At 34.6% G+C, this 27,776-nt stretch overlaps 1 long non-coding RNA gene across 1 annotated transcript in view; it reads right to left on the bottom strand.

Annotated features, from left to right (window-relative positions):
• The window catches only part of LOC139440683 (uncharacterized), a 332,850-nt gene that overhangs the window by 131,454 nt on the left and 173,620 nt on the right, over positions 1-27,776 (bottom strand). The window contains exon 3 of the long non-coding RNA XR_011650848.1: positions 24,495-24,574. This is a non-coding gene — a long non-coding RNA (uncharacterized lncRNA). The remainder of the gene's footprint in view (positions 1-24,494; positions 24,575-27,776) is intronic.

The following is a 27,776-nucleotide window of genomic DNA, read 5'->3' on the forward strand; positions in this document are numbered from 1 at the left end:
TTCATCTGCCTTATTGATTTATTTCCTGACAGTGGAAGAAGTTTTAGATGCAGCTAAGTAACACTTGAGTAGGAATTTTCTGTGCATAAAAATTTTTTCAATGCCAAGCTACCTAAATGTATCTAAACTTGGCTTTCGACCAAACCAAAAGTCTCTTTAGAGGATATTTATAATTGGCCTCTAGGAATAGAGAGGAAAGAACATGTGATCAGGTGAAAATCCCACATAACAGCAGTAGCAACATACATACAATTTCCAAAAATTGCTCCACTAGCAGAAAATAGACATCTAAATCATTGTACCTCATAAAGAGTGTAATACAAAAATTTTAAATGGAATGCTTTTAATTTGCACATGACATCTCACATAGAATTATAATAAAGTTAATCCCACACATTTAATTTCCGGACAACTGTTCCTATCATTGTTTTAAATATTTGCGACATGCAATGTACATTGATATATACTATTTTCAATACAAGTAGAATACGCGTGTTCTACAGTTTTTAGCAACTCAACCTTTCATGCCCAACTGTCCGCATTCTTCGGGAAAGTGCCAGGTTCAGGGAAGTATAAAAACCAATTATCCTTGCTGAGGCTGAGTAAGCTTGGTTATTAAGTTGGTTTGTCCAACTGATTGAGCTGACCTACCCAAATCATGATTTTTTTTAAAAAAAATCACTAAACAGAGAAGAACACTGCCTCTGCCAAAGAAACCCCAACCACAGACCCTCCCGTGAACAACAAGAATGGGTATGCTCTGCTGCAGCCCCACAAAAATTCCTGAGATTCGATATGGGGCTCTGAAGCAAGCGTAGAAGATTTAAAGTGGGAAACGATGGCATGGGCCTAGGACACCGCAGGCCATACAGACGGGCACCAAACCACCTCTGTGCCACCACTTTCTCTGCATTTCTTAAATGAAGAGTAAGTGAAGGCTGCCTCAGAGCCCACTGTCTATCTTTCCAGACTTCTGTTGATATGTGAATAGCAAGTTGTAATTAGTTGCTATAAAAATGCACCATGTCATTAATCTCAATTTTATTTTCTATTTTAGTTCTTTTAACTGAAATCCACAGCCAACCCTTCTATTCCTCACTTTTATATAAACATTCAAGAAATACAATTACTCCTTGCAAAATGTCTTCAAGTGGTAAAGCAGTTGATCATCACTGAAGAGAAAAAAAATTTGAAGTATTTCCAGGCAACCCTACATGACACCTGTTGACCTCTTATGCTAATGGCGCAAAGGGAAAGAAAGGTAATGCTTAGTCTGACAGTATTTTTTGAAGAGAGCTAGTATGTAACATTTCAATGATAGCAAGGTGGAGGCAATTATGAACTTAGTAAATAATAATAGTTTTAAAGAAAATAATGGCATTCCAGATTATCTCTAAACTACTGTATCTTTAAAACCAATAATAATCACATATTTACAATGACCTCATAGGCATGTAAATGACCACTAATTTATGCTGAATATTTAGTGCTTTAAATTATCCAACTCTTCAGATTTGATATAATTATTTATACTGATTCATATATAGGTTAGCTTTCAGTAGGAAGCTAAAAAGTTTTGTTTATACAGAATAATGCAGAACAAAAATAGAGTCTATTACTACACTTTTCACCCATAACGTCACAAGACAGAGATCTCCAGAGGCACTCGGTCCACAAGTATACACGAACACATCCACAGGGGAAAACCCAGAGGTTTTTTTAGAGGTGATTTTGAGCACCCAAAATAAGGTCTTTTGCTGATGTTGAATTTGAAAGAATATACAGCTAGACATAAATCACCATTGCTTAAATAAACAAAAGGTCAGGTTGCTTATAAAATAAACACTACTGTGTTTAAAAACTATATCAAACAGCAATATTTGCTTTATGATAATTTGAAAAATTTAACCAATATTGAGTAAAAGAATGCAACAAGTGAAATTCAAATGTTCTTTTATGTAAAGACTCAGAATCAGAGAACATTAGTCTTTTATTTGATATTAATTGTATTTAAACCACAGCAACCATTTAAAAATAATTGGTTAATACACAGTTACATGTTGGATGCTTGAAAATATGGCAGTTGTTCATCTCATAAAAAAAACATTACAGTTACTTCTATGGGAAATATCTTACAAATGCATTACAGATTGTAATTCATTTTATAATGTTCGAGATTTGTTGTATTAATGAAATGACAAAATACTACTGTGAGCAATTTACATGAAAGGTACCTCCTTTGATTTAAGCATACACTTTCTCCCCAAAAACAAAGATTGGTGTCTCACGTACTTCTCCCCTTCTGCTCCTGCAAACCCACGATCACCCCACATAGGCTAATCTTGTATGGCAGAGGTCACTGAAGTTGTGCCAAAACTCAATAATTATGTTCAATCTAATGTAACCATACATTTACCTCATTGCTGGAATTTAGACCATTTACAACAGAGCACTTCATTTAAATGATAAACGCTCATCAAAAAAGCCCTGTTGTAAACATCTCCCACATTTTAAAATTTGTGGATAAAATACTGCAGTTATAATGCTTTCTTATCAGTACAGAATTAAAATTGATAGTTATTTAAAATCTTTTAATTAGTCAAAAAAAAAGAGAAGCATTTTATGTGCCTGTTGCATAATTACAACAAACAAAAACCCTGTCGCACCTAAAACCGTAAAGGTCCATAATCTGAACTGACAACTACGAATAAATTTCACTTTTTCTGATGAGTGATGAAGCTTCCACACTGTAAAGTTGGAGTAGGTTTTCATATTTACAAAAGGATGGGAAAAACGAAGAATGAAGTAAATTCTTCAAGCTGTTCTTCACAAAGAGTATAAATTTAACAAACATGGAATTTTTTTAAAGGAATTATACTCAGCATATTGTTTTTAAACTGCCAACTCAATGAATAAAATGTTTGCAGTGTTTTACATTTATGGTCCCAGGGAAAATTAGCTAATTATTCTGCCAAAAAACCTACTCTATTGAAATACTCAATTATTATTCATAGCTATAACAAAAGGAGGTAAATTTCTTAGCTTTTTCAGTAAAGAGTATAATGTAAATTTTTCTCAATGCTTACTCGTTTCTACCTCAACTTAAATATATTTGTCAGAAATTGTGAATAATTAAGTTTCTTCTGAACTCACAAACTAACATACATGTATACTCTGAAAGTTCTGTATTTTATGGCTTTTACTTTGCTACAGTCTCAAAGTAACCTAAATAAATAAATAAATAAGTAAAACAAAAATTTCAGTTGAAACGTCATCTCTCAGCATGTTTTAGAAATATTCTTCCAATTACAAATAAGTAAAATAATTGACTAAAAATTAAGACAAGAAAATATGTACATGGGAGCTAAGATTAAAATAAAAACAGAATGCAAAAATAATTTGTAAGCAAAAAGCATGCTGAATAAGAGAAGCGATCTTATTTTTCCTGCACCTGTTTGATAACAGCAACTGATAAAAATGTTCCTGCTTTTATCCAAATTTTGAAATATCTACCTTATATGTTAAATGAGAATTCAACTGTGAACTCACATAGATGTATAAAACTTAGCCAGGTAAATGTTGGTAAGGAACAGATATGTATTTCTTTGTTTTTTCCCCATTCTATAACATCTACGTATTTTATTGTTGACTGTTATCATAATTTCAAATTTTCCATGCCTCAATGCAACTAATGGCAAAGTATATACAGTATCATAATTCAGTTCACGGCGACACTAAAATATATTTTATACATATTTTATGTATATATAAATTATATACACATGCAAATTGATCTGAAGGAAGTCAAGATGCATTTTCTAATGCTAAAATTTGCCTAAAGTTAATTATCACTTTCTCCTTTGACCCAAATTAACAACATTTGACACTGTAATGATAAAGGGAAGATAAACATAGTGATAAATATATGATGAACATACCTACTGAGACAGCTACAATTCACCTTACTTTAAAAGAGAATAAATCAGGTTTTTGTCAATATCTTAAAGGGAATATACTTTTTTAAAGTAAAAAATATTCAATCTAGATTACTACTGACTAAAATATAAGGCAAAGTAGTATTTAGAATAGTGATAATAAGGTTTCTTAAGAACAACAACATCGTAACCGAGATTCTACCTTTCTGCTTTTAAATACACCACAGTGTATCTATTTTTTAATGTCTAAAGACGCTGCTAAAAATGGCTATATAAAATCTGAGGTTGCTAATATCTGATTAGTATAATATTTAATGGCAACTTGTGAACTTAACTCTTAAAATACTGAAGTATAAAATAACTTACCAACTTACATGATACAATTCAGTTAAAATAAAATTAACAACTTCAAAATTGTATTTAAGTGCGTTTGAGCTCAGAATTTCTTTCATAAAAATCATCCTTTTCTAGCAAAACAGCAATTAAATACAATTATTTAAAGTTATTCAGTCATGTTTATATACCAAACATTCCTATTAAAACATTTGTTAGAAATAATATCAAGGTGTTAATAAAATTTTATAATTGTATAATAAATGTTAATATTTTTAGAATCCCAAACACCATATTTGAAATATACAAAAATCTCAGTTAAAAATGTTAAGTTTAATTGTTCACACCACAAAACTTCTAGAAAACTTCATTACTTACTGTTCACTGAGTATTACTTACAGAGATTAACAGTTTTAAGAATTCATCTGTTATTTATCCTGAAGTGTTTGAAATAACCCTTTCGTACTGTATACATCTCAATGAGTTGACCATCCCTACTCTGTTCTGCTGAGAAAAACAAAAAAAATCAGTAAATCTTCTTTAAGATTGTTCTTGTTCTGACGTACTTTAGGTGACCACAAGCAGGAATTCATAATGATAAAAGCCACAAAACGAGGAACATTTTTTTTAAATGCTTGGCTTTTTTTTAAATGCTTGTTTCATATTTACTATATAAAGTCATTTTGACATGCCTACACAACTGGTTGTGGCAGTTTTCAGACATGATTTCTAATCAAAAAAAAAAAAAATTGCCCCAGGTTCTTTAGAGAAAGCTTGCCGCTGGGAAGTTGATTTTGGCCAAGTGCCAAAATCATGTGCAAAGGGGCCTCATTAGGGATTCATGGCAGCCTTCAGCAGTAACAAAAAATGTGACCCAACAGGCTAAATCAGTGACTAAAATTAAAAAGTAAGAGACAAAGACAACTTACTTAATATTCCTTCCAAAGCAACATTAAACTTTTTTTGGTAATTAAACCCTTGTTAGTCTAATGCAGTGTTCTTCTGTCCCCAAATGGTTGTACAATTACTCTTTAAAACTTGTCAATTTGCCTTCTAAATACACTTTCTTTCTGTGGCAGTTTACAAAGATTTTCCTATATAATAAAACTCTATATCCACTATAATCCATTCAAAAGCAGAAAACAAAATCGTAAAAATGCAGACTACAGTATTCTCTTAAGATTTAAACAAACAAACAAAAAATAAGCAAACAATAGTCAGTACCTTTTAAACTTCTACAGAAGTGAAGATGGACACGCCAAACTCATGTCGATTGTGAGAATCATTCTCACTGCCCAACTTTCCCCCCCAAAAGTAGATTTGATAGGTAGCCTTACCTAGATGTCTTCTGGCTTTTCTTCAGATCAAAAAGTTTCCTGCCTAAGCACACAGATATTCTTTCACGAACCATAAAGGTCCTTTTATGAATCCAGCACTGTAACAGGCAGCTTTCCACACCACGTTGAGAGCCCAGTGCGTCAGCTCTCAAGATAAAATACATTGCTAATACACAATTAGTGGGAGAGGTTGTCTATTAGAGGATATCGCAAGGAAAGAAAGAAAAAAAGAAGTTTTTTCTTTTCTTTTTCTTCCTTTTTTTTTAAGCAAAGAGGGTGCGGTCAGATGTTAGGTTTTGCCTGAGAAAAGGGCCCTACACTGCACTAGTACCTAAATACTAGCAGAAGCTGCCTGGGAAGAGAGCCAATGGAAGGACTTTGTTTGACCCAGCTGCCAATCTCCCCTGAAGCCGTGCGCCAGACTAAACACTCACACTATTTTAACTCAAATCAGGCTACAGCAGCTGTTTGCTTTCCGGCTCCGAGCTCTGCACCCATCACGGCCTGTGCAGTTCACCCGGCGAGCTCTGCTGGCTGCCTGGCTGAAATCTGTTCTGGGTTGGGATTTGTCATTGGAGAATACATTTTAACCCTATTCCTTGGGGTAAATATAGACTGTTTATTGTGCAGCATTTAGATCTGGAAATTTGGGATATATTTATGATCCTTTCAAAGAAGAGTGATTTTTTTTTATCATAGAGGAGAATTGAGATTTGAAGGTAACTTAAATTTCAAGGATTTATATATTTCTTTGAAATTCTAACCAAATTCTTATGATGTTCAAGTTAACCCTAAATTAACCCTTGTGTGTAATGATAACAAGGTCCTTACCAGGACTTGTTAACCTTTGTTTAGGTCCTTAACAAAGATGGTATCCCAACTTCACTCCAACCCAAACTTTTTCAACCCTAGCAAGATGGAAATTTGGCATCACAGGACCAGAGAGTCTCATGTCACTTTAAGAGTTAGTAACCACTGCTTAATGCCCTGGAATGTTCATCCAGAAGCAACACCTCTGCATACATGTAGTTTGTTGTCCTGATACCTTTCCTAAATTTCTAGCTTATTTAGCTACTAGGCTGAGTGCAAAAATCCTATCCTAAATTGTAAGCCATTACAATTTGCCCATTGGCAGTCTCCAATAAAAAGGAAACTAAAGAGAAATTAGGGGAAGTGTAATTTAAGCAATAATCAACATCTGATGTAGCAGAGCGATCTGGTAACTAAGATCTACTGCACACCAGGTGTGAGCCAGATAGTGCATGTGTGGAGAAAATAAATCAGTAAGTCATTCAACATGCGCAAGAGAGAGAAAATTTGAGAGGAGTGTGATAGCATGGCCTAAAACCAACAGTTCGTAGTCCTAACCAAATTACTCCTCTTACTCCTAACCAAATTACTACTCATGGACAACAAGGGCCATGGCGAGAGAAGACAGCAGCTCATTTACAGGTTTTCGTTTCTGTTGTCACACTTGGGTAGAAAGTTGTTTCTTCGTTTAGGGCAAATAGCCAACAATCCTGTCTTTTTTTAACATAACTAATTTGGTTCACACTGTAGTTAGAAGATGAACAGTAACAAACACATAATTTCTTTTGAAATACTGGAAGAGTATGTCCAAAGGTTTTTTTTTCAGAAAGTTGTTTCTTCTGTTTCAAGTAGAGAGTTTAACTTGTTTCTATCTCTGGACCCCAAAATGATATATCTGTTATCTTAGAAACTAGAGATCTAAATTACAAAAATTGAAATTTATAAATAAAACATTATTTTCTTAAATCGGTAGTGGCAACGACGGGCACAGAGGTTGACCCATTAGTTTTAACAGGCACACGTAAGACTCAGTTCATAGAAAATGTGTGCCAAGACAATATTGTAGGGCAGGTGAGTTATTATCCTTATTCTGAAAGTGATGCATATATAAACCCAAAAGTTTCTCATTGGATGGACCTGGCTTCCTACCTGGCAGTGCATAACTAGATATTTAAAAATTTTATGGAATCAAAATGCTTGGAAATGGTTTCTTTTTAGCCCTTCAACCCAAGGAAATATTCAGCACGTTTCTCTGAATGGTTTATTACAATCTAACAAGCAAATTTCACCCATAATCGCACTACTACTTGCACTCTTGCAACAGCTACAAAATGGAGGTCCTGTAGTACCATGGACTCATCTCCGTTATTACTTCTGTTCCACGGCATTCTGCATTCTGCTCTTCTCCTTAGACACAGGCACGAAGAAGCTCTTAGTCCACACCAGGAGTGTTATGGGCTGAATTGTGTTTCCCTTCTCCCAAATTTATATTGTGAACATCTAGATCCCTGTATCTCAGAATGTGTCTCTAATTGGAGATAGAAACTTCAAAGCAATAAATTAGTTAACTGAGGTTATGTGGGTGGGCCCTAATCTGATATGACTACGTACCCTTACAAGAAGAGATTAGGACAGAGATACACACAGAGAAAAGACGGTGAAGACACAAGAAGAAGAAGATCATCTGCAGCCAAGGAGAGAGGTTCAGAAGAAACCAATCCTGCCGTCACCTTGATCTTGGACTTCTAACTGCCAGAATTATGAGGAAGTGAATGTCTATTGTTTCAGTCATCCAATCTGTGGTATGTGTTATGGCAGCCTGAGCAAATTAATACCATGTCTAAGTACAAAGGAGTAAAATATTATCTTATTTTGGAATACAATTTGTTTTTACATGCAGCTTTTAATTTTCTTCAAGAAACCTTATACTTTATGAAAGAAAAGTGCAATATTCACATTTTTCAGAAAGAATAAAACTACATGTATGCCAGAGTTTTACATAAAAGTCATTCTTGGTGTTTAGATGAAGAAAATATAACACAATTGCCACTTTTCCATGGTAATATATTTATTTTCATACTGTGAGCAGGAATACTGTACTTAAGTCATGGCCTAGTACATAGTAAAATTGTACATGCACAATTAGTATGCATAGATGTTGAAAAGAAATAGGTGTCTAGCTTCTTCTTTAGGACAATAAAAGTAGTATGCACACTTTTGATTTTGCAAGACAGTTTAATGCATGGACAATTTATAATGAAGACCTGACAATAGGTAAAAATATCATATCAAAAGTTGGAAATAAAAGGGTTAAAACTTTGTGAGGGGAGAGTTCAAATAACTTTTATGAAGGGAAAACTCTTAAAAAATAAGACAAACAAATGTAGGTGTCTTGCAAGAAAGTCTAGATAAAGGTAAATGAAACGAAAGTGAAAGTAATCAAAGATTAAAAAGTCAAAAGATTAATCAGAATATCCCCAAGGTAAAACATATTTATCCAGACAGTTAAGGGACGGATACTTCACTTACATGATGCTGGAGGCCGCATGGTAATGGTGGGAAATGAATTAACGTAGGGATGTCTTTGTTGTGGTTTGCAAAATTCTAACACGGCCTCTAAAATTCCTACTCTCTGGTGTACACTTATGTAAATGCTTCCCCCAGCAATTCCATAGAAGCTGTGAATATGGAGATATTTCTTTTGATCAGATTATCAATCCATATGGAAGAGTCAGTGAGATCTTCATGTAAAGTTACTAGAAGGAAAAGGGAGAAGCCAATAGCAAACTAACACACCTGACAAGAAGAGGTGAGGAAAAGGTGATTGAAATGAGCACTGGGATGAGATATTGTTTTACCTAGCAATGATTCCCACCCACTGACATGTGGATATACGAATCCATTCAGTTTTTGATGTACCCATCCTCTCAAAAATTCTATTTAATGATGACTTTGTGTGGGGCAGTGGACTAAGTATTGTGTAGGATAAAACAAACAAAAACAAAAATAAAAAAATCACAGCCCCTGATTTCATTCTAGTAAGCAACCTAAAAGCCAAACAGCCAATTCTAAAGAGAATGGCACTATATTTGTTGAACACTTCAAAAAGCTGAGATGGTACTGTCTAGTGGTTCTGTCAATGTGATAGAATGTTATGACAATATTGGTACTGTCACTTATTCAAGTACTTAAACAAGTTAATATGAAAGACATTATCATGGAAAATGATATTGTTATCACTCTACAGCTTCAGGATGTCATTGTTTAACGTGCCTAAATATGTTATTACTTATATGAAATTATGATTGGTAGTTTCTCTTTTTTGTACATATTTCCCTTACTATATCTTATGCTAGTTGAGACCCCAAAAGATCATGTATCTCTAGAAATGCTAGAAGGTTAAAATAATATCCAGGACATAATCATTGCGTACAAAAGTCCATTATTACTCTGAAGTAAATTGCAAACTACAGTACAGTAGCTTATACTTTAAGCAAGATACACTAGTAATAATACAGTACTCTGAATACCTGCTTCCTATGAGAATACCCATAAAATATGGAGAAACTATTTTAACCAAATGTAGATGTAAACTGAATATGATCACAGAACACTCAAATTATTATAAAGAAAATAATCTTAAATGATTAAGTAAAAATTATCCATGAAGATCGTATGCTAAGATTTAAAATGAAACATAATATAACATATAATTGTCAAAACAGGAAGAATGTTTTTTAACTTAACTGGGATTGTAAATGGAGGTGCCCACGGAAACACAGCACACATACAAACAAACAAAAATACAGCACATTTAAGTAATGAAAGGAGAAAAGGAAAGATAATGTATTCTTATTGTACAAGATTTCAAAAAGGACCTCCCATTTCCAGTGTTTTTTTAAAAACATGTCTTGCTTCACTACATTTTCTTTACCTATAAATCTGCTTTTTGAGGGAATCTCTGCAGGCATTTTAATATATTATCAAGTATATTTTATAGTTTTAGAAAGATTAAGAACAATCTAAATATACACAAGGAGAAATAGATAACCAAGTGGATTCACAGGTGATTTTTACCAAACATTTAAGGAAAATATGATATCCATGCTCTGCAATCTCTTCCAAAATATAAAAGCGGAGAAACATTATCCATTATCTAACTCACTCAATGAAGCCAGCACTACTCTAATGCCATAACCAGTCACAAGAAAGGAGAATCACAGACCTGTATCTCTCATAAACACAGACACACACACAAAATTCACAAATCAAATCCAACAATGTATAAAAACAATTACAGCCTACAACTAGGGTTTATTCCACAAACGCAAGGCTGGCTCGATATTTGAACATCAAACAATGTGATCGGCCATGTCAACAGACTTAAAGAAGAAAATGGTCTGACCTTAGTGATTGATATAAAAGACATAGCATTTGACAATCTTCAACACTCTGTCATGCCAAAAACACTCAGCAAACTAGGAAGAGTGGGGAACTTTTCCAAGTTGATGAAGAACATATATATAAACCTACAACTAACATACTAAATGATGAATAATGAGATGCTTTCTCCCTAAGGAACAAAAAAAAGGCAAGGATGTTCCAAATTACTACTCCTATTCAACATCGTACAGAAAGCTTTAGCTAGTACCATCAGACAATAATTTAAAATAAAAATATAAATTTTGGAGAAGAATAAATAAAATCTCTGTTCATAGATTTTAAGATCATCTCTATAAAAATAATTCCAAAAGTTTAAATAAAAGAAACTATAGCAAGGTTTCAGGATGCAATACAAAAATGCCAACTGCCAAGTTAGAAGATGAGCAAGTTCTGGGGTTCTACTGCGCAGCATTGGATTATGGGAAATATTACTGTATTGTCCGCATAAAAGTTGCAGGAGAGTAGATCTTAAGTGTTCTTACCACACACAAAAATGGTAAGTATGTGACTTGATGGGAGCATTAGCGAACACTACAGTGGTTCACATTGCAATATATAAGTATATCAAATCAACATGTACATATTAAATTTACAGTGTTATGTCAATATATCACAAAAGCACTAGAAAACATTATAATATTTTTTAAAGGCCAATTGCTTTCCTCTTTACCAAAAATTAAAAAAAAAAGAATTCGAAATTTTAAAAATACCATTTGTAAGAGTATCCAAATAATAAATACTGAGGTGTAAATCTAACAAAATACATACAATAAATATGCATGGAAAACTATAAACTGATGATGAAAAAAATAAGAGGCCACCTAAACGCATGTGTGTTTTTCTTCTGTCAGCTGATAGGGCCACAGACACTGTGAGTGCAGGGGAAATGAGCACCTCTAGCACCCAGACCTTGATTTCTAATACCATTACCCAATAAAAGAAAAGAGGGCTCCTTGAAGAAATGTCTGATTCTAGGACTTGGCAGAAAATATGTAAAATGAGCCTGAGCATCTTACAGTGCCAAAAAGTAAGTGCCAAAAAATAGAAAAAATAAACAATGATAAGTATATATCAAAGATGTACAGGAGCCAACTGAGAGATATCCTAATGGCCAAAGCTGGAACAATTTGAACAGCAAAATAAATTGTCATACTGGATTATAACCCAAAGTACAAAAGAAATATTTATGAGTACATACCAATATAAATTAATGAGTTAAGTAACTTGGAAATGACAGACAAAAATTCCATGCAGAAGAATTCTAAAAAATTCCAAATCTATGTATTCCATTTCTAAAGAGGTAAAGCATATCTGTCCACTCCTTAAGTGTGGGCTGAGCATAGAGACTTCCTTCCAAAGAGCACAATAAAAGAAAGATAATAATAATAATAATAATAATAATAATAATAAACTTAGAGTGGAAAAATTGACAAATATTTCCACAATGCAGGTGGTTAGTATGAACATAACAGTGATCAGTTATTTTGGTAGTGTTCAACTTGGATATCATGTGACGGGAATGGCAATTACCTCTGCGGTCTTCTTCCCAGAGTGGCATTACTCCAATCTAAGCACAACGAAAGCATCAGACAAGTTCCAGCTGAGAAATACTCTACGGAAAGAAGTTGACCAGTAAACCTCAAAATTGTCAGGGTCATTAGAAACAAAGCCTGAGAGACAATCACGTTTGTGAACATTCTACGGAGACACAACTACTAATGTAATGTTGTATCCTGAATGGGATCCTGGAAAAACAACAACAACAAAAAATCAGGTAAATAAACCTAAGAAAATCTGAGTAAAATATGGATTTTAGATGGTCATGAGGTATTGAGTATGTTTAAGTAATTGTAATAAATATATCATATTAATGAAATGAGAAACTGTGTGTAAGGTATACAGGAAATCTTTCTACCTCTGAAACAATTCTATAAATATAAAATTGGTATAAAATTAAGTGTATTAAAATATGCACTACAAAATATTTTAAATAGAAAAAATAATCAAAAAATCCATAGGTATGTTATCCAACATTTTATTAAGTGTCGAAGTAATGTCCAGAAAGCAATTCCTTAGAAGTAGGTATTAAAGCAATAAAACTACTCCTTGCTCTCCATGACACTGTTTCCCCTAGATTTTTTCTCAGTTATCTAATTTTGTTTTCAACAGTAAAATATAAGGATTCCTCAAGATTTCCTCCTTAGTTTATGGGTTGTTTTTTCTTTTCTCACTCTAATCAGAAATCTAATTGAGTCTTATAAAATTGCTGATAAACTCCAAATTTTCAGCAAAGACACCTCTATAGTGCTCCTGATCCTACTTTTTCAATGCCCATAGGCTTCCCATCTCCATTACTAAAATTAAACTTATTCTTTTTCCTCTAACCTGCCCTTACTCTGTTTAGCTGCCCTTGTTGCATACCAGATAACTGGAGTCAGAAGAAATCTCAAGATATTCCAATGATTTCCAAGCAAAACACTGGGACAAGTAGAAAACCATGAAATACAAATACGTAATTACAGAAAAATGTTTTCACCAACAGCAAAAAAAAAAAAAAAAAAAAAAAAAGCAAAAGAATTTAGTGGGCAGATCAAAGAGATTTATCTCATTCCAGGAAAAATGAGGGAAAAAAAATCATGAAAGAGAGATTTATCAATAGAAAAATTTAAAATGAAAAGATAATTCATAGATAGTTAATGTTCCTGGAGTAACAAAAAAAAATCAAAGATATCAAAGATATAATAGAATAGAACTTTCTCAAGTTTAATGCCAAATTAAATAATTCAACATATGCTTAGAAAAACTGATGGAGAAAAATGCAGACCTAGATCACACTAGCAAAGAAAGAGTTATAATTACAGTTTTAGAGAACAAATTGTAGCACTATCAAGACAGAAAGAGAGAGAGATTATCCACATAGAAATAAAAAGAAGCTGTCACATATTTTCTACAACATGAAAAATTAGCAATATCTATATAACATTGAGGTAAATTATATTTTGGATAAAAGGATTTAGGTTCAACTGCAGAGAACCCGGATGAATTATGATGGCCACAAACCAACAGAATTAGATGAAAATCAAGCATAAGCCAATTAATACAAGGCATTCATTCAACAACAGATGCTGGTTTAAGGTGGTCTGGACCACATGATGATAATCGATCTAGTTCCTTATATATAAAGGAAGCATGTATTTCTGGGAGTCACCTTTCTGTAGTTATGACAGAACAAAGAACCGGGTATGAAACTGATATCACTGAAGAGAAAGAAGAGAACTAGCACCTTGATGATATTAAACAGAAATTTAATCCTATCCTACCTATAACTGTTTTCAGTTATGTGAACCAGTGTATTTCCTTACTGTTTAAGCCCCATTGAGTTTATTTTTCTTTTACAGGAAATGGAAAGTACAGGGTGGAGCAAAAGTAGGTTTATAGTTGTTTGTATGGAAAATAATACAATGATTAATAAATAATAATGCAAGAACAAATTTTCACATACAACTATAAACCTACTTTTGACCCATCCTGTATTTTAACTGATAAGCTGGCTGAATTTTTACATGTCAAGGTGACAAAAAGGCGTTTTAAATTATCAAAATGTAAAAGATTATATTATCCTTGAGGAAAAATGCATAAGACATGCTGGTTGACTAAGAGCTGAATCAAAATTAAGTGTCCACTGAGGGATGATTGGATAAATATATACACAACAGAATATTATTCAGCTTTTAAAAAGGAGAAAATCTTGTCATTTATGACAATGTGTATGAATTTGGAGTATATTATGCTTAGTGAAATAAGCCAGACACAGAAAGCCAAATACTTCATAACCTCATTGATATGCAAGATCTAAAAAAGTCAAACTTAGGAGAATGGTGGTTGCCAGGGTCTGAGGGGATGGGAGAAATGGAGAGATGTTGGTCACAGGGTAGAAACTTTTAGTTATAATGTAAATAAGTTCTAGAGATCTAATGCACAGCATAGTAACTACAGAATTTCATTGAACCCCTGAAATTTTTTAGGAGAGTAGATGCTAAGTGTTCTCACCACAAGAAAAGGTAACCACATGAGTGGATGGATATAGTAAAATAATTTGCTTGATTGAGTATGAAAATCAATATACAAGGTATACTTATATTAAAATACCACATTGTACACCTTAAATGTATCCCATTTTTTGTTTGTCAATTATACATCAATAAATCTGGGGAACAGATTAAAAAAACTCAACATAAAGGCCATTCTTTCTTATGTTAAACAAAGTTTGAACTGTGTGTTTGAGCTTGGACATCTTCCTGAAAATATTATACTTCTTTTTCTTCTTTTTCTATACTAAGAAGTAGATTAGTTATGCTACATTCTTCATAACAGAATGTTGGATGACCACTTAAAACAATAATAGTGTGTTCTACTCCAATACTTGTTAACAAGGGATAAATTATTTACCCATTTAGGATACCATGGCAGAGTTATGAAAAATTTCACTTATTATTTTTTTCTACAGAAAAATGAACAGAGCACCAAAATGGTAAGTGATGTCTAGTAAAAAAATTTGCAGATACATATATTTAGTGGGATTGACCTCCAATTTATGCTATTTGACATCAAATTCCTATGCATGTGTCTCTTATAATTAATTATACTTCAAAGTCAACCATTAAAAATAATCTCTAATAAAGAATGACAATAATAACTAAAATGTATTGAGCACTAACGCTAATAAAGTAGCCATAAAAATTCCCTGTAATTATCACTCCATCGCAAAGAAACACACTCTATTGTATTGATTTGAAAAGTCTCCCCCAAATTTATATATAACACCTAGTAACTGTGATTGTGTTTTTATTTGGGAGTCTTTGCAGATGTAATCAAGTTTAGGAGGTCATTCTAGATTAGGACGGGCCCTAAATCCAATGTGAAGAGAAAACTTGAACACAGAGACAAGCATGGAGAATGCTATATGACCACGGAGGCAGAGATTAGGGTGAGGTATTCACAAGAAACACCAGGGAACACCAGAAGCCAAGAGAGTCATGAAACAGACTCTCCCGTAGAACCTCCAGAAGGAACCAAAACTCTGGCCCCTTGATTTCTGACTTCTGACCATCAGACCTGTGGGAAAATATTTCTGTTATTTTAAGCCACCTAATTTACAGTAATTTGTTACGGTAGCCCCAGGGATCTAATGTGTTATAGTGACTGAATAGCATGTGGGACCCTGATGCCCACTTCTGTCCTCTAGGCCAGGGTTGTCAAACTCATTTTCACCGGGAGCCACATCAGTCTCGAGGTTGCCTTCAAAGGGCCAAATGTAACTTTAGGACTGTGTAAATGTAACTACTGCTTAACTAGGGGCAAGGAGCTTGGCGCCGCTGCCGGGTGGAAACAAAGTGCCAGACTGGATAAAACAAGGTGGAGGGCCGGATTTGGCCATGAGCCTTGTGTTTGCCACCTGTGTTGTAGACGAAACTCCGAAGGCAAAGGTTGGGTGATAAAGGAGAGGAGTCTTTATTCAAAAGCTACATAATTTTGGAATCTAAACTGTTAAACTCTTTAGTTACAGCTTTAATGACTTAAATCTATCAATTAAGGCTAGAATCCCTAACACTTGAGTTCTATCATTTCCCCCTGCTAGTTTTTAATGATCTTATTTTTCTATAGGATTGGTTTACAAACTAACACAACATAAAATACAAGAACTACACAATTTTGGAAGAATGGTAGGCTTCTGCCTCGGAGCCCGTCTTCTCTAGAACACCCAAAGAAGAATAACGCTGCTGCCCTCTGCCAGGCCAGCCCGATCTTAGTCTGCGCTTGGAGTTCCTTCCCATCCAAAATACCATCCACTGGGAAATGCAGGCAGCTGCAGCATGGTCATCCAGGCATCCTCAAGGAAGAGATCTAGTCTCTGCCCTCCTTTTATTTTAAATCTTCTGGCCCATAATTCCATGTGCTCCAGTGGCATTCAGCTTCTCAACCAATACTGTCCTGGGCTGTTTCCATTGCCTTGAGCGACCTCCTCCTGTGGCCCCTCTCTACTCCTCATCAGTGATCTGATCAGATCCCTCTGTACCATTATTACTACTTACCTATATAGATGAAGAACCGAAATTTAGGAAGGTTAAATATTATTCAAGTAATGGAATAACAGGGTTAAATCCAAACTATCTGACCTGGGAACCCTTGTACCTGATCACTATCTGTACTGTGTCTAAGGTAATATTTATTGATTACTTCTTATATAATGGGCATCTACTATGTAAGTGTTCTTTGTGGTATAATAATTCTTTAGCTCTCTAATAATATATCTTGCAAATTACCCATATTAAACCATCAATGCGTGCAACTAGGTTGATGGTCAGGTTTCCTCTCCCTAGTCTGGCCACACCCTTCCTTCCAGCACTTCGCTTGGCTGTCTTCTATTTGGAGACAGCATGTGTGGTAACTCTATCTGAAAGACTCTCTTGACTATTTCCAGACCAAAGTCTAGTTTAGCATTCTTTCTACCCCTTACCATAGCACAATACACACTTCTAAATAACATAATCTATTGAAATTTGCTTTATCTACCTCCCACAACTTTATAAACAAAGGACTATGCTTCTTTCTTTTCATTCTCAATAACCCATACACACAGTCCTTGGCACTTAGTAAGCACTGCTAAGTGATATGAATTACTTAGTGAGAAAATTTTTTATTGGAATATATAATGTTACATAAAGGAGAAGTCTTGAATTACATAGAATATATAGTTATCTATAGATCAATTTAAAGTAACTAATTTGAATCTATGGAATGAATGTAAATTCAAATACAAGAAACTAGATTCTGGAAAACAGACAATATTTGTGAGCCATTTTATACTCATTAATAGACTTGAGTGTAATATGATAAATAAATAATTTAACACTCCAGTTAAGTGATTTTCTTATTTGGGGCATTTGTGTCTTTATCATAGTTTAAGTATATGTTTGCCATCTGGTTTTTCCCTATGTTGAGTTTGTTTGTGGGTTGAATTGCATCTCCCAAGATGAACTATTCAAGTTATAACTCCTGGTACTTAAGAATGTGAACTTCTTTGGAATTAGGGTCAGAATTAATTAAGATCAGGTCAGATTGGAGTAGGTTGGGTTCTTAAAACAATATGACTAGTGTTGTTAAAAAAAAGAAGAAGAAACTTACAGACAGACACACAGAGGGCTGCAGACATACGAAGACTCACACTCACAGGAAGAACACTGGGTAACAACGGAAGCAGAGAGCAGAGTGGTTGCTCCGCACACTAAGGAGCACCAAGGACTGCTGGAAACTACGGGAAGCTAACAAAAAGGCGTGGGACAGCGTTCAGAAGGAGCTTAGCCTACTGACACCTCGATCAGACTTCCGGCCTCCAGAACTGTGAGAGAACAAATTTGTGTTGTTTAAAACCACCCACCCTGTGGTACTTCATTATGGAGCCCTGAGAAATTAATACAAGTTTTTTTTTTAAATCTTGAATATGAACACAATTTTATTATGGTGTCCCCACTTTCATTCTAAGGCACCTGCTTTCGGTTCATGGAACATTAACTTCAAGCGTGTTTACAGATATTACATTTTTTTGGCATCTAAAACAAAGTAATCATGGTAATATCAACTGAATTTGATATCCTATTGCAATAGATATTCTTATAATAATTTTTTTGTTAAAATATAAAGAGATAACGTTTATTGAAATGGCATGTAGATCTCTCAGAAAAAAGGCATTGGTGGCAAACAGACTTGCCCTTTCATCTGGCCAAACCTTTCATCACGGCATTCCTCACACCCCGAAACATATTACATTTCAGATTTATAACCTTCAGAAGAAGTCTGAAATGCTCAGCAGTGGGAGGGAAAAGCCCAGTACAGTTCTGATGTATCCACTCTATACTTCACAAGGCCCATATAAAACATAATGTATGGAATGCTGGTGAGGTTTTAGGGTTGAAATACCAAGTCTGCTAAAAGCACGACGAATATTACATTAGCCTTTTGGAGTAAAGGTCTAAAATATAATATGTTTCAGTGCATAAACAAAAAGAGTGGGACATAAGACTGAACAGATAATGCAGGTATAAACCCATAACCTTTAGCTGTCCTCTCAGAGAATGTGGTACCTCTAATCTCACAAATAATATCACTGTGATTAAATGTAATGAGAGCGGATACCAGGAATGTGCACTGCCTGCCACCGGGGAGCTTAGCCAAAGTGCCAGAGCAGGCTATTTGTCTTGGGAAACTTACCTCATGGTAAGCTCTCACTGCCAGCCCTCAGGCGTCTACTGCCCTCTGGTTGTCCTGGGCTCTCCTTGCCCACTGAATGCCCACATCCATCCTCCAGCCCAGCAACCCTGTGCTTCAAAACCAAACTTCCTGTCAGTTCTACTTTTCAGTCAAAACTCCAGTTTCCTCAGGCAAGTGGATTTTGGCATGATTTTTAGCAGAATCCTAATCTGATAATCTGGTAAAATTAATTCAAAGTAAATTGCACATGGTTACTAGCCTAAATTTCTGAGAGAAACTGAGTTCTTGCCAATCTAATTTGTAGAATATACAAAGGATATGTTTTGAACTGGAAAAATTTCTGAGTGCCCTTTGTTTAAACTCAAATGTCTTTAATTACCTGTTTGCTTCCTTTGCTTCCTTTCTGTCTTCCTTCCTTCCTTCCTACCCTCTCTTCTTCCTTCCCCTCCTTTTCCTCCCTTCTCTTTCTTCCTTCTTTCCTTCCCTCCATTCCCCTCTCCCTCTTCCTATCTCTTTCCTTCATTTTGCTCCTCCTTTCTTCCTTCTTCCCCCCTCCCCATTGCTGTGTCAGCCATGTGGCACTCCGTTTTTGTATGCTTAGATATCCATAAACTGGCTTCTAGGTAGGAATTAAACTAAGGCAATCATTGTCTTTCCCAAGGCAAATGCAACTTCCTCATTCACCCAATACTCTTAATATTCTCCACTGGTTACTTTTTAAATCCGCGATGATGAAAAAATATTCAACTAAGATTCTGAATTATATTTTCCACATTTTAAAGTTATTAACAATAACAATTTAAAGTATAAATAGTGAATTGGGAAGCATTACAATGAGCTACTTATTTTATTATTACTTTTTGTTATTCAAATATTTAAACTGTCATAAATAGTTACTATTGATCAAAATGTCTTTCTCAGAAATGTTAGGCATCTTTTGTAAGAATTCACCAATATTTGCATCAGGCCATCAAAGCAAAGTACACCAATACACATAATATGTTTATTATTACTAATTACTTCTTTAAAATATTCATTAATAAGAAAAGCCATGGCTAATATATTTCTACAAACAATCAAAACAGTTTATATTTATTTAATACTCTTCTGTGCTGGATATTATTCTACTTTTCATATAATTCATTTAACCCACAAAACAATACTATGGATTGGGTACTTTTATATACTTGGTTTTAACAGATATGGAATACTAAGGCTTAGCCTGTTTCATGAACTTGCTCAGGACCACACAGTAGATGAACTGTATTTACAAATCACTGCATGGTTACATAGAAGAATATGGGGTGCCTACTCTTCCAGGAACATATACATAGGCATGTTCTTTTAAAAAAATAAATCACATATGAATATTAATACTGGTTCCAGTGGAAGGTGTGGGACCAGCAAGTGAGATTTAAACTATGTTGGATTGTCTTGCATGGAAAACATATTATTTCTGAGGATATCTTAGATTAATATGGAATAATTCTGGTGAAGGAGGTATTGTAGCCAGAAAAAGCACTAAGAAGTACCCTTAAGTTCAGATCACTTCTCCTAAGAGTGGTCCAGAGGAATAGAAGGGCATGCCAGTCAAGCTTTGGCAAGTTTACAAATAATACCCCTGGTGGTAAAATGCTGAGCTGACTATATAAAGACATGCGGGAAATAATGTCTCCAGAAATCATAACCAGCAGATAGAAGAGAAAATGAGTCACCTTAATCATTGGGAAATAGAAAGAGAAAAATACAACACAGATTCTTAAGGAATAATGCCTTATATAGTATAAGAATATAGTCCTGACACAATACTTCATTTATTTCTGTTGAATAAATTATTTGGGATTTATCCATAAATATTGCTGAGCATAAGATCAACAAGTAGCAGGCTATGTGAGGGAAACATTTGGACAATAGCTCAATAAATATCACTGCTATTTTAAATTATAAAAGTAATACCTTCTTAGGGTTAAAAAATCTAATAATACAGAAGTATATAAAACTTAAAATGAAGATGCCTTTTTTCACCTTTTTCATCATTGATATACCACTAACCTGGGTGTGTTTTCAAGACATTTTCATGACATGAACAAATATATAGTCACCAGTCTTGTTTTTGTAAAACAAAAAGACTAAAATTGTATTTCTTTTTTTAAAAATATAAGCAAATGTTTTATTTTTTCAGTTTTCTTTAGATTTTTTTGGTTTTTTATTGTTGTTCAATGACAATTGTCCCCATTTCCCCCCACCACTGTCCCCTACCACCCCCACCCCCACCTCCCACACTCAGTGCTACCCACCCCAGATGGCTTAATCCATGGGTCCTTTATACTTGTTCCTTGACTACCCTTCCCCTTCTCTCCCCCATTATCTCCCTCCCATCTCCCCTCTGGTTACTGTCAGCATGGATGGAACTGGAGAGCATTATGCTAAGTGAAATAACCCAGGCGGTGAAAGACAAATACCATATGATCTCACTTATAAGTGGAACCTAATCAACAAAACAAACAAGGAAGCAAAATATAACCAGGGACATTGAAATTGAAATAAAATCATATTTCTGTATAAATGTAAATGTGGCCATAGTGTAAGATTGATGTACTGTTTTCTATAAGGGATCTTACCACACATATTACCATTATTATACTTAATTTAATTCATTTCTTGCCAAAATATAACATGGGAAACTTTGCAAGTCAGAGCATGTAATCCTACCATAGCTTTCTAAAAAAGTTCCAAATATTCCATAGTATGGTTTCTCATAAGACATTAAACTATTCCATAAGGTTTTGAGTTTTTCCCAGGCTAGATTTTCACACATTTATATATATTACCTTATGTATTTAGAGACCTAAGTTCCAACTCAAACAGTGTGTGTAATCATGAAATACTGTATATTTTTTTCTCCATTATCTCGCAGAAATAAGATATTGAGGACTTGGAAAAGGTACTTTATCCAATTACTTTTCATACATTTTACTCTGTATGTTTTTGGAGGTAAGAAAGCAGATCTGAAGCCAAATGGCTGAGTTTAAAATACCCTGTGGACCATAGTTAAGTATGTAAAAGTTTAATAAACTAAAATTTCCAGTTACTCTGGCCAAGAGTTTATGTTCCAGAAATATTAACTGACCATTTTAAAAGTAAGTCCTAAATGTTGGGATAGGTGGCTAGGTAAAGCATTCCTTTGAGGATTCTAGGGAAAAGTCCCTCAAGAAATCAGTGTGAGCGGGGTCATCCATGCAACAGCCGCTATGTGTCCCCTTTGGCACTAAAGAGACCCTTACGCACAGAGAAATTTTGCAGCTGGGCAGAAGAGACAAGCATCTGGCTGAGAAATAACACCATAACTCAGAGCAACTGTTGGCCTCCACATTTGGCCTTGTACATTGATCTTATTAAATTTCAGCGTTTTCTTCTGGAAAAGGGATTCAGTAAGAGAAGAAAAAATATTACAAAAAATACTTCTGGCACAATGACTAAAGCGAATAGCCTTCAGATAGCTTCTCGGTGGGGAACATGTTTATCAACAAATGCAGACAGGGATTGGCACGTGTAGCCTTCTTGGGCTCATCGTGAACCAGGGTGACCTCCTTTCTCGATCACCAAAGAAATTTCCAAAATATCTGAACTATTTCTTTATAGCTGGTATAATTAATACAAAATAAAATTATCAATTGGTAGAGACACAGGCTAACTGAGAATCTTTGTTAATAGAATTCAGTAAAAATAAAATAGGTCACTGGGTTTCCAAAGAATAAATATCTTCAGGCGTGTAAATGCAGGTGGGAGGCAATGTCCACATTAGCAGGGACAGAGAGAAATGCTATGTAGGAGGCAGAATGATTTGCAGAGTTTTAAGCGAAAGTAAGGGCAAATTATGACTAGGTCAGAACTGCTTTTTCTATTTGTAGCTGTGAGCAAAACCAAACAAACAAATACAAAACAAACCCTTGTGTCAAATAAAGATCAATATTCACACAACGGGGTCCAATATCAGCAAAATATATAAAACATAAATGCGCTTTAAAAATATACTCTTAGTCATAAGATAATGAAAAGCCTATGTAAGGATTTGTAAAGTGACTATAAAACTAACATGAATGGAGTTATATATATATTTAATTGGAAGAATAACTTTAAATTTGGTTCATGTTTTAAAGAATGACGAAAGGGAAAGTACCAACAAAACTCTTTTGAACAGCATTTATTTCTTTGAGAAACATGTAAAATTAAAAAGGAGCCACGAAGGTCCACATGTTGTAGCCAACACCACCTGGCATATTAAGAAAAATATATATACAAAAACTCCACACTTCCTCCGCGGTTTTCATTTTAATCACATCTGTTCTAAATTAGAGCTGTGTTAGATAGATGAAAAGTTGTGTCATTGAAATCCTTGAAAAATTGATAAAACCCATTGATTGCCTCCACAGACAAAAGGAATGCACACATAATACATTGCATATAGTTTCAGAGGGATTGCTCATTATCTTTCCTAAAACTTACTCTCTGATCTCAGTTTAAGGAGTTCTAGTCTTCAAGAATGGCCTTAACTAAATGGGATCTACTGTTTCTGAAATTTGACTAACAGAAGAAAAATCTAATTCCTGCCACGTGTTACTTACTGTAAACATACTGCATTTTCCTGGGAACTGGATGCTGGGATGGTGGTGGACAGGGGCGGAGGGCAGAGCCTGCAGCAGTCTCTGCTTGTGCTCCACAAATGGCTCTGGAATTATCTTCCCTTATCTTTGTTCTTTCAACCTCTAACACTCATTTTCTAAGAAGCAACTACAAAGAGTCTTTTGAATAGGGTAAGAAACAAAAAAGGAACCTTACACAATGTTTCTAATATCCACCATTGAAAACGTAACAAGTAAAGAAAACAACCCAGGATCCTAGAGATTCTTATAAACTAGATAAACTAACTTGTTTTTGTAAGCTCATAAAAAATCCTTTGAGCAGTTTAAATGATTTAAAATAAAAACCAAACTTTAAGAAACTTAAAGTCTTTGCTTTCTATTGTAGAAACTAGTGTTATGATCCCAAATGCCACCTTAATACACTCCATGGTTGTAGGAGCACAGATATGTGTTACCTAGTCACACATCAAATCTTGAATTCTCCCTAAAAAACTTGCAGTTAAATTACTTGCCATGAGTGATAGTCAAATGTCTTTTACACCAAGTTTATCAAAATAAACTCATAGGAGTGGACAAAGTTTGATTCAACTGAGGTCACATTTCACAACTGCTTGCAATATTCACTGCCTTAAGTTTGTATTTTCTGTGTATGCAATTTGCACATGACAACTGCACAACATAGTATTAGCAACTTGGCTGTGCTTGTCTATTTGCAAGTCACTTACCATATTGTGCATTTCATTCTCTTCTCTGTTCAAATCTTGGCATCAGGAGTTTCCTTTATCTCAGAAGCAGTAACAAGGTCCTGAAAAGTATTTTTATATGGTAAAAGATTGTGCTTATGCATATACATACAGATAGTTCCCCAAGTAATGGCCATTTTTTAACACTTTCATTATTTATGAAGATATTTAGGTCCAGAAACAATTAGCAAATTAGTAGATTGTCCCTAAAAACACTTGATTTTTATTGAACATTGCGGAGATATCAACATTGCACATTCACCTTTGAAAAATGTTAGATATGTATTTATTCTTTTGTTTCTTGGCTGACAGCTGAGTGGTATTGTTTTATCCATTGCACCCCTGGCCCGCACCTCTGAGTGGTATTGTTTTAAAAGCACCTATTGAGGTGCTAAGAGGTCCTCATTAGATAAATTAAACAAAAACAGCATTAAGTTTTAGAAAGGAAGTGTCAGAATTGATACGTTTTTGAGCTGTAGGTCACTAAAGGAGCAAAAGCAAATTGCAAATGATGTGATTATCTTTCCTGCCTTAGCATTATGGGCTTGATTAAAAACTGTTTTACTTTAGTTACTGCCAAAGATATCATGTGAGTGGTTGAAGGGAAATGCATTATTTTCAAAGACTCCCAGCTACTTTCATTCTAATTTTTCCTGCCCATATTATGAATGATGAATGAATGAGTGAATGGAATGAATGAATAAAAAATGCCAATGACCTCTGTGTTATAGTGTAACACTATCATCTCTGGGAGGAGCATACTGTATGCAGGGCTGAGTAAACTAAATGGTATAAAACAAATAACCATAACAATGACAAACCAGGAGTGATTCACCTGAAGTCAAGTCAATAAATCAGTATTCGAGTATGGCACTGGACTGAGTTAAGAGGACCATAACAATCATTTGGGGGATTTATAACCCATTGAAGAAAGTGATACAGACATGTCTACAACTAATGATAAAATATGAAAGAAAATTAATTACAAACACAAGAGTCCTTTAATTATTTTTAGTTCATCAGGGTAGGTATCACTGAGGTATCATTTGAACTGTACCTGGATGAAAAATCAGCATGTACAAATGTGAAGAGAGAGAGGGAGAACAAACCCAGGTGAAGAGAATAGTATAGGCGAGGAGGCAGAGGACCTAGAGAGAATAAGAGAAGGCAGATAAGCGCTTCATTAAAAAAGAACATTGTCCAATGATGCCCACAATAGCCCATTTGCTATTGGAAAGTCATTTGCACTTTGAGGGGGCAGTTTCCATGAAGTGGTAAGGAGAAAAATCAGATTGCATTTTGGGCATGGTAAACTGGCCAATGCAAAAAATGGTCAAAATGAGTGGAGAAATTAGGGCAAAAGTAGGATGGGGAAAGTTTTTCAGAGAGCAAAGCACATTAGGAGACCAAGAAGAAGAAGGCAAATATATCAAAAAAATCCTCAATCTTAATTTAAAAGTAGTATATTTTGATTGTGGTTTCTCTGTGATATACATGAAAGAGGCACATCAGTCAAACCTGAGATTTCCAGCTAGGGCAATGAAGAGGTCCCTTAGAGCAATTAAATTATTTTGGCATTTTGAGTTGCCTGATACTACTATTGACTATCAAGAAAAAAAACATACAACATATGTGATTAAAAGAAACTTTCATATTTAAAAATATTCTTATCAAAGATACATATTGATGTCAACAGAAACTTTACTGAGCTTTGGAACACAATCTTCATCAATTTTTCAAAGAAATAATACAAACAAAACACCTGCAAAGAAGAAATGTTAAGATATTCTTTTTTTAATTTAATCTTTATTGTATTTTTTCCAATACCATTTAATCCCCTTCTACCTCCCTTTCCCCAGTAATCACCACACTGTGTCTGTGTCCATGAGTCCTTTTTCCTTTTGCTCAAACCCTCTACCTCCTAACCCCCACCCCAGTAGCTGTCATCTGCTCTCCATCTGAGTCTGTCTATTTTGGTTGTTAGTTCAGTTTGTTCATTATATTCCAGATATGAGTGAAATCATATGGTATTTGTCTTTCTCTGCCTGGCTTATTTCCCTTAGCATAATGTTCTCCAGGTCCATCCATACTGTTTCAAAGGGTAAAATTTTCTGCCTTTTAATGGCCAAGTAGAATTCCAACGTGTGAAAGTCCCACAGTTGTTTTATCCATTCATCTATGACAGACACAGACTGCTTCCACACTTTGGTGATCGTAAAGGAAGCTGCAACAGACATAGGGGTGCTTATGCTCTTTCAAATTAGTGTTTTGGGTTCCTTCAGATATATTCCCAGAAACAGGATTGCTGGGTCAAAAGGAAGATCCATTTTTAATTTTTTGAGGTATTTCCATACTGATTTCCACAGTGGCCAGTCTGCATTCCCCGTAACAGCGCACTGTTTCTCCCTTTTTCCACATCCTCACAAACACTTATTGTTTGTTGATTTATTGATGACAGCCATTCTGACAGGTGTGAGATGGTATCTCATTGTGGTTTTTATTTGCATTTCTCTGATGATTAGTGATGTTGAGCATCTTTTCGTATGTCCATTGGCCATCTGTCTGTCCTCTTTAAAGAAGTGTCTACTTAAGTCCTTTGCCCATTTTTTGATTGGGTTGTCTGTTTTCTTGGTATTAAGTTTTGTATCTACTTTACAAATTTTGCATATTAACCCCTTATCAGATATACAGACAAATATGTTCTGTCATTCTGTGGGGTGCCCTTTTATTTTGTTGATGATTTACTGTATGTGCAAAAACTTTTTAGTTTGATGTAGTCCCATTTGTTTCTTTTTCCTTTTGTTTCCCTTGCCTAAGGAGATAGATCAGATAAAATAGTGCTATGAGCATTTTCTGAGATTTTGCTGCCTATGTTTTTCTCTATGATTTTTATGGCTTCGGGTCTAACATTTAAGTCTTTGATCCATTTTGAATTTATTCTTGTGTGTGATGTAAGAAGACGGTCTAGTTTCATTTTTCTGCATGTATCTATCCAGTTTTCCCAACACAATTTATTGAATAAACTATCTTTAGCCCATTATATGTGCTGGCTTCTTCTGTTGAATATTAATTGACTATAAAGGTGTGGATTTATTTCTGGACTTTCTATTCTGTTCCATTGATCCATGTGTCTGATTTTATTCCAGTACCAGGTTGTTTTGATTACGATGGCTCTGTAGTATAGTTTGATATTAAGTAGCATGATTTCTCCAACTTTGTTCTTCTTTGTCAGGATCTCTATTGCTATGTGGGGCTTTGTGTGGT

This window comes from Desmodus rotundus, chromosome 2, assembly GCF_022682495.2.
Source record: "Desmodus rotundus isolate HL8 chromosome 2, HLdesRot8A.1, whole genome shotgun sequence".
Classification (NCBI taxonomy): Eukaryota; Metazoa; Chordata; class Mammalia; order Chiroptera; family Phyllostomidae; genus Desmodus; species Desmodus rotundus.